Raw genomic sequence first — 13,974 nt, 5'->3', positions numbered from 1 at the left:
GCCATTTTATTTGTAAGATGGATAAAATAATATCACCTACATTACAGGGTTTCTAAAAGGACCAAATTTAGATTATCTCCTTACATAAAATGCTATACATAAAATGTCAGCTATTATTGAGTCCAGTTCTACCACTTTTCAAGTTTCAATGACTTCATCTGCCAGGGAGAGATACTACCTTTGTCTTCCTTGGAAAGTTAGAGATGTGGGGTCCAGTGGTGAGTGATCAGATAAGAGATATAGGAAATGCTACCTGCAAAGGAATTGTCAAATATAAGGGATTGAGGTTTGATTTCTACTCTCTGGGAAGGCCATAACCTCCTTTTATTATACTTTCAGGATCATCTATTAGTCCTTGAATGCCACCTGCACAGCAGAAGCTTTGGATGAAGGGAGTTGTCACAAAATGCCTGTGGTTACTTTGACCCACCATGCACATGTTTGCCTTGACCCCCTCTACCCTCTGCTCTTTCTCCAGAAGAATAAGGGAATAGAGCTTTCCTGGTCTGTTCCCAGAGCCCACAAAGGTATAAATGTGTGGGGTGAGGCCAGGCTAGCAATAGTGGAAGTGGTGGCACTCTGTCGATTTTGCAAACAATATCCAAAAGGAGAATCACTCTGTATATATATATCTTGCTCATAGATTAAAAACACACAGGAAGTTACATATACAAATATATCTCAGGAAAGTTCAAAAGTTGATTTTAAGGGGGGGTAGAAATACCTTCTCCACAGCCTAAGTGAGACCAGATTCCTCTCTTGCATCTCTTTCCCTCAGAGTGCCTCAAGAAAAGAAAAATACAGTCAGAAACTTCTCAATAAACAGTCTTCTCTTGATGCCAGATAAGTGTCATTAAAGAGGCAGGTGTATATCAAAGCATCCAGACATGCAAAGACAGGAAGCTGTAAAATGTGGCCCCAGCAAAATATTTTCACACTGAATATCGAAAATACGTATTTGATTCTTTTCCAAGGAATCTTTTTTTGGTGGGTTTTGTGCATGTGTATGTGGTGTGTATCTGAAAGGCACAATTTTAACATATACAGCCCACAGGGTCATGGGATTTCATGCCTATTTTCATAGACTAGTATTGATATGATTAAGTAGCTATTTGTTCTTTTCTAGTACAAGATCATATATAAACAGGCAATGTCATACAACTCATCTGTGTACGCAGAGGGAAAGTAAAATAAGAACCATGTTGAGGGCATTGATAAAACATTTATTGATGCTTTTTGACAGATATGTTCATAGTTACAGTCTCCCATATATTCTTCCAGAAGAAAAAGTGGTGAGTGAACAAAAATGAAGAGTAGAGTCTTTGGAAAAGAGGGACCAGATGGAGAAGGTGGACCACATGTGCAGCTATGTGGCAACTGAAGTTCCTGATATGAATTTCAGGGCATACAATGAAAAGACTCAATCTGACACTCATGTTAACATGATTGTTTATTTGCAAAAATAATGTGGCTCCAAATGCTTTTTTTCCTAGTTAAAAAAAATTAAAGCATTCAGTTTTATCCAAATTCTCAGACTGGGTGAGAACTAGTAATCCTTATGGATCCAAATGACTCTACTCGACCCTTATCCTAATCATAGCAAATCAGAGAAATTAACTTTATGGTATTGATCATTTTGTTTATGCTTCAATTACTTTCATCTTTTTAGATATAAGCTGTGATCTGCATATTCTAAAGGCACAGATAGTTAGAGTAGCACACCAAATAGACTCAGAGGCCTCTCCCATGTGGACTCTCACTGTTACCATGTAAAGAAGAAGCTGGAATTAGTCACATCTTAATGCAGAGTTGTTATAGACTAGGTTCCCATGAAATAGGACGTGACTATCAAATCAGTGAAAATGAAAGGCACTGTAATCCCAATGCACATTCTTTCAGAGATGGAAAATATAAGCTAAATTCTCTACCAGGTGGTTTGGTGCTTTGAGAGCCTGCTACCCAAACAGTGGGTATTCACTCATTACTGAAATATGGGGGATGGGGGGAGGGATAAGAGGAAGCAAGGAGGAGGATAGAGAGATAGTGAAGATATGCTATAGGATAACTTCTGTTTTTAAGTTGCTTTTAGCTTGAATGTACGACTAGACTCCTGGAGCCAGCTCTCAATTCCTCTCTGGAGATGAACAATTGTGCACTTTAGCATAAGGAGATTTAATGCAGGCATTTCTTCCCCTTTTTCTTTCATGTTCATAAGCCTCAGATCAAGTTCCTTCTCTTTTCTTGATATTGGAACACAGATGGACAAAACTCCCTCCCTGTGCTTCCTCTCCAGATGTTTCACAGCTTCTACTCTGCTATTTTTTTCTTGCTACACGCTGATATAAGTGCTGTTGTTGGAGGAATTGCCACATTGCTGGACTCCTTCCTGATCTTATCAGATGCAAATTTGGATTCTCTAAGATGTGCTATGTTTTCTGATATGCCCCATAGTAATTCGGTATGATCCAGTTCCTTCTTATTTCAGTGCCATCTCACTCATGGCCTTTAGGAACTGAAGAAAGAATTATTGTGGCGGGGGAACTGGCCCGCAGTACATCTTCGGTTCTATAATAAGGCGTGAACTCTGTAGAGCAAATGGCATCATCACAATCATGCAGTTCGCTTTCTTCAGAGGTTTCACCTGAGAGGGAGCTACCAGGAGGAGAGTTCTTGGAGGAGTGGAGATCAACATTTGATTTAAGACTTACCAAGGAGGCCTGAAAGGGAAGTACAAAACTTTAAGTTAAAAGAGAAAAACAAGAAACAGGGATAGAAAGTGATGTTAGAAAACAATTAGTTTAACATGTTCACTTTATAAAAAATGAAATTTCAAGCCTGAAGAGGATATGCATTGGTTAAGATTACGGGATAATAAGTAAAGTAGGTATACTAATAATGCTACTTTTTTGTATTTAATGACATTTTAGAGAGACTTAACTATAAATGTTTCTGATTAGTTATAAAACAGGTTTAGATAGAGATATCTATATAGATAGTTAATATAAAGATATAACCACTTTCACATGAATACATTTAAACCACTTTCATGTAGGTAAATATTTAAAGTACTTATTCCCGGATTACACAGCTAATGTGTGTCAGAGACAAATTTTAAATTTAGTTTTATCCTGACCCTAGATCCCATGTTCTTTCCACTTATATATCTGATCCAGATAGGATTTTGATATGTGAAAATGCTTTAAACATCTATATCAAGATGAATATGAAAGTGCTTGAAATATATATGTATGATAGGAACTATAAGTAATAACATCTATATGTTTCATTATGTAATATTGCAAATAATGAAACATATAGATGTTATATATATACATATACAGCCTCCAGATTTTTGTTGTTTGTTTGTTATTCATTGATTTCACTTGTGTTCTACCCTCTGTGACCCCATTAGAATTTTTCTAGGCAAAAATATTGAAGTGGCTTGCTATTTTCTTCTCTGGCTCATTTTATAGTTGAGGAAATGGAAGCAAACAGGATGAAGTGACTTATCCAAGGTCACACAGCTAGAAAATATCTAAGGCCAGATTTGAACTCTGATCCTCCAAGCTCTAGGTCTACCATTCTATTCACTTTGCCACCTAACTCCTATAGATATGTAAAGAGATTTAAAGCACTTTCCTGTGCATCTGTTTATTAATAGAGATGATTGATTGTTGAGATTTAAAGTTCTTTCTCATTCCTATAATTATATCAGAATGAGGCAAGGATATAGAGAAAAGGACATTGGACCAGAGGCAAGGAAAGTTCCAGATTAAAAATCTTACCCCTGACACTCACAAGCTGTATGATCATGGGGGCAAGTCATTTTGCTTTTCTGAAAATACCTTCCTCACTTTCCTAATTTGTAGAATGAAGATAAATACACCTCTACAACTTACCCCACCAAAGCTGTCATGAGTATCAAAGGAGATAATGGAGGTAACTTACTTTAAAATCCCCTATAAATGTTAGGTGTTATCATTATCTGGTCCTCACAGCAGCCCTGTGAGATAGGCAGAGCAGGCACTATTAATTTCATTTGACAGTCAAAGAAACAGATACAGAGAATGATTAGCAAAAGGCCATGCAGTTACCGAGTAGCCAGCCTGGAATTAGGAGGCAGTATCTTTCCCACTTTCCAGCATTACAGTCACCAGAAGAGATGGTGGTAGGCCACAGGGAGCCCCAAATACCCCAGAATTTAGCTCTACCCAAGTAGTTTACAGGTACAGGCTTTCTTTCCTTTCCCCATTTAAACCTTTGTGAGTAAAGAGTTTGACAGCTCTTGTGGGCAAAGTCTTTCTCCTTGCCAAAGGAGAGGGAGGGATTCTAAATGGAACTTACTCTATGGTTATTAGTGGCTGCAGGTGTTTTATTGGTATTTCCTCTTCTTTCTTCAGTTTTAGGTTTTCCCTTGTGGGTTTTGCTGCTCTGGAGAAGTGGGTTGACAAAATATTCCTCCTGAGATCTATAATATGAAAAGTATCCACTTGAGGGAACCACGTCTTTCTGGTCCTCCTTATGTCTAACATTGACTATACTCCTGTATTCTTTTTCCTTAGTGATTTCTTCCTCCTCTAGGCAAACCCCCAAATTCAAGGTTGGTGGTTCAACATCAGACCCTTCATATGTTCTAAAGTATGGTAAATATTCCAAAGACATGGTTGTCTGTGGTATAGATGATCTGGCATCGACACCATCTCTAGTATTAGTGCCATCCTCAGAGAATTGAAGAGGGGATGCCTTCCCAAAGGGAATCATAGAGGTAGATCTCTCCTCGATCTCAGTTTTCTTCTGTAAAGTCTGAAATAGAGAAATAAAATATCTTTTGACTTTTGATCTCAAGAACTGAGATCCCCCAAATGAACTCAGCATCTTTTCCCCAAAACTGTTCCTCCCCAGCTCCAGGCAAACTAGAGTACTATTTTTTCATCCTCTACTCTTCTCCCACTCTCTTCCATTCCAATGCTTTGTTCACAAGTCTATTACCTGGAATTGACTTCCCTTGTCCCTCATTAATCAATCCATCAATAACAATTTATTAAGCGTCTAGAATATGCCAAGTAGGGCAGCTAGCAGATGCAATGGGTAGAGTGCCAAGCCTGAAGTCAGGAAGATGAGTCTTCCTGAATTCAAATCTAGCCTCGGATACTTACTAGCTAGCTATGTGTCCCTGGGTAAGTCACCTAACTCTTTTGGCTTCAGTTATTCATCTGTAAAATGAACTGGAAAAGGAAATGGCAAACCACTCCAGTATCTTTGCCAGGAAAACCTCAAATAGGGTCGCAAAGAGTCAGAGACAACTGAAAAATGAATGAAATGTGCCTAGTCCTTGGGATGCTAGGAACTTGGGATATAAATATAGAGAATGAAATAATTCTCAATCTCAAGGTATTTACATTCTAATAGGAGAAATAAGTACACATATACTATGAAGCATAAATATAAAATGAGTAACTATAAACATAGGTAAAGTAGTTCAATATGAGGTATGAGAGTGAGAGAGTGCTAGAAATTGGAGAGGTCAAGAAAGACTTCATACTCCAAATAGTGCTTGAGATTCATCTTAAAGGAAGAGAGGGTTTCTTTGCGGAGTCTTACTTTGTTTAAGATCCAATTCAAGTGCTACCATCTTGAAGAGAAGGAGCACAGCATGATTGGTTGAGTTCTATACTTGAAGTTAAAGAAATCTAGTTTAGAAACTTCCTTCAAACACTAACCCTTGGTAAAAGTCACTTAACATCTCTGAACCTCAGTTTTCTTATCTGTAAAATGGGGATAACACCTATCTAACAGAGGAGGTGCAATCATCAAAGTGTTTTATAAATGTACATTATCATAATTAAATATTTAAGCTTTAAGGCAAAAGTGATTTTGATTCTCTTAAATTTATTTCATTTGCTTGTTTTGTTTGTTTCCTTTATAATTACACACCTTTACAATGTGTCTGTATCCTTGTAGCCCTAGCTAGCCCTGGTGTGTAAATAGAAGGCACTCCATGTTTCTGGAATGAATAAATGAATTAGCTATCTTTGGCTCTATTAAAAAGGAAGACACCTGAGGACATAATCCATGGCACTTATGGCTGGATAGTGCAAGGAGAACATATAGGAGTACAAAAGATCCAGCAAGTTTTCTTAGTATGGTTTGTCTTTAAAAACCTCAAAAGGCCTTCTGGTTGGCCTTGGATCTATGGACCCCATCTCTCATAAAAAAGAGATCAGCCAGGGGCAGCTGGGTAGCTCAGTGGATTGAGAGCCAGGCTTAGAGATGGGAGGTTCTAGGTTCAAATCTAGTCTCAGACACTTCCCAGCTGTGTGACCCTGGGCAAGTCACTTAACCCCCATTGCTTAGCCCTTACCACTCTTCTGCCTTGGAGCCAATACTATTGACTCCAAGACGGAAGGTAAGGTTTGGAAAAAAAAAAAAAAGAGGGAGAGAGATCAGCCCCACCAAGGCTTCTAAGGAGCAGAGATATCTGGCTCACAAAAGCTTGCTTAGCTCATCAAAGGGGGTGCTACAGGTATTTTGAGGTATCTCTTTTGTAGTTAGGGGACTGAGATGTCTGAAGCAGTTTCCCATAAAGAGAAAAAGAAAGTTACTGGGATCAGTTTTCTCTTTAGGACTTATATTCTGCAATTTATATTTTTTCATTATTATAAGTTATTCCTTAGACAGTGTTCATTGCTGTGCCCATATTCAATTGTTTTCCATTTCCCAGGGTTTCAGAGATATTTTGTACCCACTATAAAGAACATATTGCCCAATCATATTTAGTGAGATAGATCTAGATTAACAAAAGAATATTAGAGCATAAGCCCTAATTCTGTGATTCCATGCTAACTTCCCAATCTTACAGATGAAGAAAACAAGATCCAGAGAACTAAAATTATTTGCTCTACTTCATAAAAATGTCATTGGCAAAGTCAGGACAAGCACCCCTTCTGAGACTCTCAGCATTCTATGTTGTCACTAGTTTGGAGGGACCATTTCTAATTGCTATGACAACCTATTCACTTGCTCAATTATCTTTCTAAGGCCTTACCATTCTTTCCATGTGGTGAATACTAACACTGGAGCTAATGCTCACCGTAGTCTAGGGAAGGAAATCTCCATGTGTCCGTGGACCTTTTCCTCGATGGCCTTGGCTTCAGTACACAGTGAAGTCATTAGCCAGAGAGTGGGCTGGGCTGGTGCTAAATCTATTTTATCTCCATCTCCATCAATTAATTCACCAAGCAAGACCAGGGTATCCAGCACTCTTAAGAAGACCATTTCCAACTTGAGAAAAGGTACTTAAAATTCTGAAAACCATTTCTGGTGTTTCATTTTTTTGTTCACTGGGAGTCTACTTATTGCATGAATCAGCCTCATCTTTTAAACGATGGCTGCAAACACAAAGCAAAATATGCCCATGGAGACAGCTTTCTTCTTTCTTTTCCTACTCCTCCTCCCCCCACCCGCTCCCCATCAAGTCTACCACCCTCTGCCCACCATAAGAAGATTCCACCATGAAGTCATAATTGCCTTGAGGTCTTTCACAGCTGGAAGCTTGACAAGAAAGGCAGTTGGCTCTGTTTCCATGGAGACACATGATGAAGTACCCAACACCTGCGTTCCTCACCTGTCTCTTAAATCAGTTTAATTTGATTCTCTGTGTGATATACTTAAGAACAAAGGAAAACAAAAACATCCCCTGGAACGAAATCAGCTTTTGTGAAAGGGCCTCAGTAAGCTCATTCAGGGGATGAAGTTCATGATCAGGTGCAGCAGGGGGCAGCTTTGGTTGGAAGGTTTGAACCCCCAAATTCCATAATCCTGATTAGTCAGGGTGGGTGTGGAATGAAGTACCTGTATACTTGAGGCTGTGTAGACCTGCTCTAAGCTTATGAATTTCCTGATCTATCAAATATTGTGACATAGGCATCCACTAAAGTGTTCACTGTGGTTTTTATTTTGTTTCAAACTCAAGTCCTACCTTAGTCATTCAGTTATCAACCAGTTAGTAAGGATTTATAATAGAAAATTCCGGTAATTTTTGAAAATATCTTATACTAAAATATTCATAGGAGCACTTTTGTGGGAGCAAAACCCTCTAAAGAAAGTAGATGTTTATCATTTGGGAAATGACTCATCAAACTGTGGTAAAGAATATAATGGAATGTTATAGTGCCATTAAAAATTGTGAATATGAAAAATATGGATTCACATAAGTAAATAGATAAAAGAAAAATAGAGAGCAAAGAAAACAGAACCAAGAGAACAACCAACTGAATCAGTATAATAAAGTTAATGAAATATAAGCATAAAGGAAAAATAAAAACCTACAGATAATCATACTATGATTTATTACAATGATCAGCCATGACCTGAAGAACAGATGAAAGACACTTCCCTCAGTAGAAGGAGGAAGGACTGACTACAAATGAGAAATGTTCCATAGTGTTAGACCTCCCGACTTTGTTAGTTTTGCTTCAATGTATTTCTTTGGCACAAGCAAGAGTTCAAAAGGGAAAAAATTATATTGGAAAATGACTGTGATGTAGAGGTAACAAACTAATGATTCATGGGATGCCTATGGCACTTTAGTATAGGACAAAAGCTATCAATAAAATGTTTTAAGTACCAAGACCCTCAAATATCTCATGGGTCTAACCAAGGATTTTTATTTATTTAAACCCTTACCTTCCGTCTTAGAGTCAATACTGTGTATTGGCTCCAAGGCAGAAGAGTAGTAAGGGTAGGCAATGGGGGTCAAGTGACTTGCCCAGGGTCACACAACTGGGAAGTGTCTGAGGCCAGATTTGAACCTAGGACCTCCTGTCTCTAGGCCTGGCTCTCAATCCACTGAGCTACCCAGTTGCCCCCTAAACAAGGATTTTTAATCAACTGTAGAGATTCAAAGGGCAGCTAGGAGAGGCAGGAGATAGTTTGCTGGGCCTGGAGTTAGGAAGGCTCACCTTCCTGTGTTTAAATCTGGCCTCAAACACTTATTAGCTATGTGGCTCTAGGCAAGTCACAACCCTGTTGGCCTAAAAGAAATGGAAAACCACTGCAGTATCTCTGCCAAGAAAAACCCAAATCAAGTCACAGAGTCAAACATGACTCAAAAACAACTAAACAATAAAAATAGGGATCCATAGGACCAGATAGTTATAGAATCATAGACTTTAAAGTTGGAAGGGATTTTAGAAATCACCTAGTATGGGGTAATCATCTAGTATTCATTTTACAGATGAGGAAATTGTCCCCCAAATGGGAACTTGTCTTCTTTTCCTTCATTACTCCCTCCATTGGTAACTTTATCACTTCCTATAGGCTAATGATAATTGATATAATCTCTAATCAGATGACCCCCCAGATCTACGTATCCAGCTCAACCTACTTTCTTGAGCTCAAATTCCACAACATCAACTACTTATTGAAGATTTTGAACTGAATATTCTTTAGGCAATCTCATATTCAACATACCCCAAACCAAACTCATTCTCATTCCTCTTCCTAACTACCTCTCTTTCCTATTTATTTAGAGAATGCCACCATCCTTCTAGCCACTTATGTTTGTATTTTTAATGCTATCCTTGACTCCTCCATTCCTTCCACCCAAATTTAATCAGTTGCCAATATTTATCTTTTCTAACTTCACATCTCTGTTATCCAACCCTTTTTCTTCACCCACAGCCCCCACAGTTGTTCAGGTCCTCATCAACTCTTGCCTATACTATTGCAATAGCCTTATGCTTGGTCTCTCTGCCTTAAGTCCCTCTCCTCTCTAATCCATCTTTTACACAACTGCCAGAGTGATTTTTCTAAAAGCACGAACCTATGTCACCCCCCACCACTATATAAGTTCTGATATTTCCTTATTATCTCTAGGATCAAATGTTAACACCTTCAGTATTTAAATCTCTTACCTTGGCTCTATTTTGCCTTTCTATGTTATTCTGGATTATTCCTCCAACCTGGAAACCTGGCATTTTTCTAGTTCCTCACACATGACACTCCTATCTTTCATCTCCATGCCATTAAACTAGCTGTAAGCATTTGAAATATTTTCCATATTCACCTTTGACTTTCTCTAGCTCTTTTTCAAGATTCAATTCAAACACTCCTACCTTCTGTATGTCCTCAGGATCCTTGCCCACACAAGGGTTATCTCATTTCTGTTTTGTTTTTTGCTCTGTATATAACTATATATGTGAATGTTTCTCTCATTAATGATAATAATAACTTCATTTATAGCACTTTAAGGTTTGCAAAATGCTCATTTTTTATCACAATAACTCTGAGAGGTAGATGTTATTATTTCTCCCACTTTAGAGATGAACAGGCAATCAGAAATTTAGTGACTTTCCCAGAGTCATACAGCTAATAAATATTTGAGGCAAAATCTGAAATTAGGTTATCTTGATGCCATCCCTAGTGTTCTAATCCTTGTATCACTTGGCATCAGAATATATAATTCTCCTTGAGGGAAGAAAGGAGCCCATTTATTTTTATCTTTGCATCTCTAGCACCTAGCATAGTGCCTGACATGTAGTAGACTTGTTGACTGATTCATTGCCCAAGATTATACAGGTAGTTAATATTAGAACCTGGATTTGAATTCAGATCTTCCAACTCCAAAGGCAGTGCTTTTTCCATTGCAAGGCAAAGTGAATATGCAGGTTATAGTCAGACATACAATTTATACATGGGGGCCTCACTGTAACACAACTTACTTGAGCGTGCAGTTTCTTGAACCTTCTATATTATTTGCCAGGTATTATTTTTCCAACTATTCTCCAGCTTGCTTTATCATGTAGCTTCATCAATTTTTTGATGATAGGCTATTATGATACACTTGTGTCCTCTTGTCTCTGGGACTTCTAAAGTATCTTTGACCTGCCTTGCCAAATTCCATTTTCCATGGCAAAGAAGAGTAGAACAGAATCTGCCAAGAAGCACATCATTGTTAGTTGTTAGGTTATTCTTAATTCTTAATTATTTAATTATTATATTATATGGTATATTATTTAATTATAAAATTATTGTTATAGTGTTATTCTTATTCTTATGTATTAATTCTTAATACCACCTCTATTGCAGATCAACTGAAATACAAAGGGGAATCTTGTTATTCTTACAAAAACTATTCAACAAATTCTATCAATAATCAAGTCATGTTTATAGGAACAGAGAGGAGAAAGTCTATCTTCTTTTTAAAAAAAATCCTTTAAATTTAAATTTTTAAAGCAATCCACAAGGTAAAGTTTTATTGATGTCGTTTTTTTACAACACTGTCATTTTTGAATATATTGGCCTCAACCCTAAACCCCCAATATTGGAATTGAACATTCACTTATGAGAAAAGAAAAATCTTGTTGCAGTGAAAACATTTGAACTTATATGGAATACTCTTCCCCTAGAGATTCTTACCTCTTTTCCAAAAGGAGAGAGATAGGCTTCATTAACTTTCCTCTGGGGCCAAAATTAGTCATTAAAGTTATTCAAAGGGGGCAGCTGGGTAGCTCAGTGGATTGAGAGTCAGGCCTAGAGATGGGAGGTCCTAGGTTCAAATCCAGCCTCAGCCACTTCCCAGCTGTGTGACCCTGGGCAAGTCACTTGACTTGCCCACCCTTACCACTCTTCCACCTATGAGACAATACACCGAAAGTTAAGGGTTAAAAAAAAAAGTTATTCAAAGTTAAAAATCCTTTTAACATTCTTTTTTTATGCTATTCTATTTGTGTTTATTATTAATTCTCTTCTTTTTTGTGTTTACATCACTTGCACTTAAAATAAACAATAAAAAAGGAAGAAGAAAAATGTCTAATATTATATGCTGTCTTCCACATTCATAGTCTCCCAGCTCTCAGAGAACCAGGGGGAGGGACATTGTCATAACTCTTCTTTGGGGTCATGCTTAATTATTATAATTTTTCAGTATTCACTTTCATTGATTTTGTTGTTGCTGCTATTGTGCTCTCCAATTGCATTGTAGACATACATATGTATTGTGTATGTTAGATTCCTGGTTCTGCTTAGTTCACTTTTCAACAGTTCATGTGTCTTTCTATACTTCTCAGTATTCACCGTGTTCATGGTTTCCTACAGCACAAAAATCTTCCATTATGTTCCTGTACCACAATTTGGATAGTCATTCTTCGACTGATAGGCGTTAATTCTCGTATAAGGAAGATCAAATATTAGCATTTAAATTTCAAGGGAAATGAAGGTCACTCTTGGGAGCCTCAATTATAAGCAGAAGGATATCTACAGAATAAGTTACAGTGACAAGTTGTTTCCAAGACAACGCTTTTTGAATTCCTCCAGTCCCCTCCAACTCAGCCCTATGCTTGACCCACAAAGAATGTGGTTGGCCTTTCATGTTATTCCTTTATTGTTGCAATCACTCCTTAACTGAAGGATTTGGTTTCTATAGCAACCACTCAATCCTCTTGGCGAGCACACCCACTGCAGCAAAAAAGGCACCTCATTTGTTGGTCTGGAGAGGGAACCGGCTCAGACCTATCACATGCATTCATTTGTTGGCATTCCATTCACATTCTGGTATGGCCATATCCCCAGAGCCACCAGCAAACAGGGTCAAAGAAGGTTCTAGGTCAGCAACCAAAGTCACAGTAAGAAGACCTCTTACTTCCATTGCATTTTAAGGCTTCTTCTTCAAAGAAACACTAAAATAAGATTGCCAAGCATCAAAATTCCTCTTTTACAGGTAAGTCTCAGAGAGATCTGATGATTTGCTTGAGGTCACAGACAGTACATGCCAAAGCACATATTAGAACCCAGGATTCCTGTCTTCAAATGAATCCTGTCTTCTTTCCATCATACCATGATGCCTTGATGGTTTAAAAAAAAACATACTGACCCCAAAAGATACTTGGGTCCCTTACTCATTTCTAAGCATCCCTGCTCATTCTTTTATGGTACTATACCTCTTGAGGTCAGGTAAAAGGAAAGGGCATCCCAGAGGTAGTCACCAATCACTATTTCTAGGTTGAAATGGACATTCCAGTCACTCTGTAATGATATAAGGTTTACCTCTATTTTAAGACAGCAGCAAGGCTCAACTTATACGATTAAAGCTTCTCTGATACTGACTGTACTAGTATTTCTCCTCTTTGGACTCCCACAATATTTATTATTTCTGCTATTATACTACTAAATAAATAATTATTTCTCCAAGAAATTAATCTCAATTCTATTCAAGGAATCAATCTGTATAACAAATATATCAATGTAGTTCAAGATTGTGGTGTCCACTACCCTCTCGTCTCCTTCTCTCTGGATTGGCCCTTTCATTCAATCTGTACTATCACACTAGCAGAGTCAGGGTTCTAAGAGTTGTTAGCCATTTTACTACAATTCACTCTCAGAGTGCTAGGGATAATTGTGATAGGGAAATATACTCCTACTACTCACAAATACAGTTGCTAAGCTCCTACTCCTATGCTTTTATTGAACAAATTAGGTAAGATGACACCATGAACTTAGCTCATCCTTACTAGCTACAGTTCCATATTTCTCTTTCTTTTTTGCCGTCAAATTCCTTGAGAAGACTGTCTACAATCAGTTTTTCTACTTCTTCTTTATTCATTCTCCTGTCTGACTTTTGACCTCATCATGCAACCAAAACTGTTCTCTCTGAAGTTACCAATATTCTCTTAACTGCAAAATACATGGAACTTTTCTGATCTTCCATTTTCTTGACCTTTCTGATGCTTTTGAGCTGCAGAAGGGTTAATCACCCTGTTCCTGACATTTTGTCTTCTCTACATTTTTGTGACCATCCTCTCTTCTGGTTCTCCTCCTACCCATTTGGCCATTCCTTCTGAGTCCCCTTTGCTGGTTCTTCAAACAGGATAATTCCTGCCTTAGAGTGGATGTCCCTCTCCAGGTTCTGTCCTGGGCTATCTCTTCCTCTATACTATTTTGCTTGATGATCTCATCAGCTTCCATGGTTTCAATCAT

This window comes from Gracilinanus agilis, chromosome 2 (assembly GCF_016433145.1).
Source record: "Gracilinanus agilis isolate LMUSP501 chromosome 2, AgileGrace, whole genome shotgun sequence".
Taxonomy (NCBI): Eukaryota; Metazoa; Chordata; class Mammalia; order Didelphimorphia; family Didelphidae; genus Gracilinanus; species Gracilinanus agilis.
This window is presented reverse-complemented; position numbering follows the sequence as displayed.